We start from the raw sequence: 1903 nt of genomic DNA on the forward strand, positions 1-1903 counted from the left end.
AAAAAAAAAAAAAAAAAAGAAAGTTGTTGGTCTGATTCATAGGTCACAACAAGGAATTTTCTACCTGAAAGGTGAAAGATTGATTCATCTGCTACAGAAAGAGCACGTGGACATTCCCCTTTGCCAACATAAGGAAGAAACTTAATGCCCGTCTCATGCATGCAGCGTAACTGCAGCAACATAGGAAGCCTGATTCGCAGCAGATTCTGAAAGGCTGAGCCTTCACTCCACAGCGTGTTAGCAACCAGTACCAATAGGAAAACTGAAAACCCACTTGGAGCTGCTGACTCACTGCTGCACCAGGAGTGTTATCTATCCATACATACATACAGCATCATCCAATTTCTTTTTTAGGCTTACTAAACAGATGGAGTTAACTAATAAAGACTACATATGTATATGTATATAAAAATTCTGCAGCCATAAACCAAAAGGAGAATACCATGGCTTTAACTTTAAGGACTCTCAATAAGAATGGCTTGAGATATTTTTAGGCAGCAGCTCCATTGTTTCAAAGAGGATATGGTTGGACAAAACAGAATTGCCTAGGAGTAAAATTTACATGGTAACGCCATCTAGAATAAAGAGTGGCATTTCCTTTTAAGACCATGTATATCTTTCTTAAATAAAGGCTGTGTTTCTTAAAAGTTGGACATAAGTAAGTTTTGGCTATTGAATATTTAAGCAAAATAAAGACACTTTTTATTTAAATACCACCTACATTAAAAATCATTTTTTAAAAACTTGACCAACTTTTCTCCTAATTTATCTTTATTCTGAATCTGACTTTTTTTTTTTTTTTTTTTTTTGAGACAGAGTCTTTCTCTGTTGCCCAGGCTAGAATACAGTACAGCCTCACAGCTTGCTGCAACCTGAAACTCTTGGGTTTAAGCAATCTTCCTGCCTCAGTCTCCCAAGTAGCTGGGACTAAAGGTTCATGCCACCATACCTGGCTAATTTTCTATTTTTAGTAGAGACGGGGTCTTGCTCTTGCTCAGACTGGTCTTGAACTCACGGCCTCAAGTGATCCTCCTGCTTCAGCCTGCCAACATGCTCAGATTACAGGCATTGGCCACTGCACCCAGTCTCTAAATTTGATTTTTGAAAAATCCAAGTGTTAGATTCCCAAGGCTTAAGGGAAAACAGGCCTCTCCCACTCCACCCTGCCTCCCTGTGTACATGTGCTCGTACATGTACAGATACAGATATGTATGTGTAGTTATACAGACATTTAAAATCGTTGTCTAGGTATTCCATTGTGGAATTGGGGGCAACAGAGCATTTTCCATGCTTTTATTCTTCCTGCTGAAGTGGTACTGATGTTTTATTTGAGAAACATGACAGAAGTGACCCAGATACCCCAGTGGAAAAGGCTGATCCATAAATGTTGTGAACGTGCGCTCAACTGAAGAAATGGAAGCCCAAATATAAGATCTCTGCCAAAAGTGAACTACTCTCAAGTGTTTAGATTATATCAGTCCTCCATCTTTGAGAGAACACACACAGGTTCTACAAATACCACTGAGAAGTCCTCAACTTTGAGCTGTCTCTGGCCCCCACTGCTGTTTCCAAATGCCCATGGACACCTTCCCCTGAACAGGACAGAGCAGGCAGGGGAGTAACCGGAAGGTCAAGGAGCACTGGCCACATGCTCAGACGATGGCAGCAAGAGGCTCGGTGGTGCTGCAGGGCACGGCAGGGGCTAGGACAGCAGGATGTAAGGAGAAAGGTGGGGAACGAGGGCAGGCTGGGAGAGAGGTGTACATTAGCTGAGAAGTCAGCCAGACGTAGAGGCCCACTTCTGCACTGTTACCATTGTGTTTCAATGCAGTCCGCAGTGAACGCCTGGTAGTGGACTCTACATCATCATGCCGATCTCACCAACCCTACCGGGTAAGTATAA

Source organism: Otolemur garnettii, unplaced genomic scaffold (genome assembly GCF_000181295.1).
Source record: "Otolemur garnettii isolate 467f Iridium unplaced genomic scaffold, OtoGar3 scaffold00002, whole genome shotgun sequence".
In the NCBI taxonomy this organism is placed as follows: domain Eukaryota; kingdom Metazoa; phylum Chordata; class Mammalia; order Primates; family Galagidae; genus Otolemur; species Otolemur garnettii.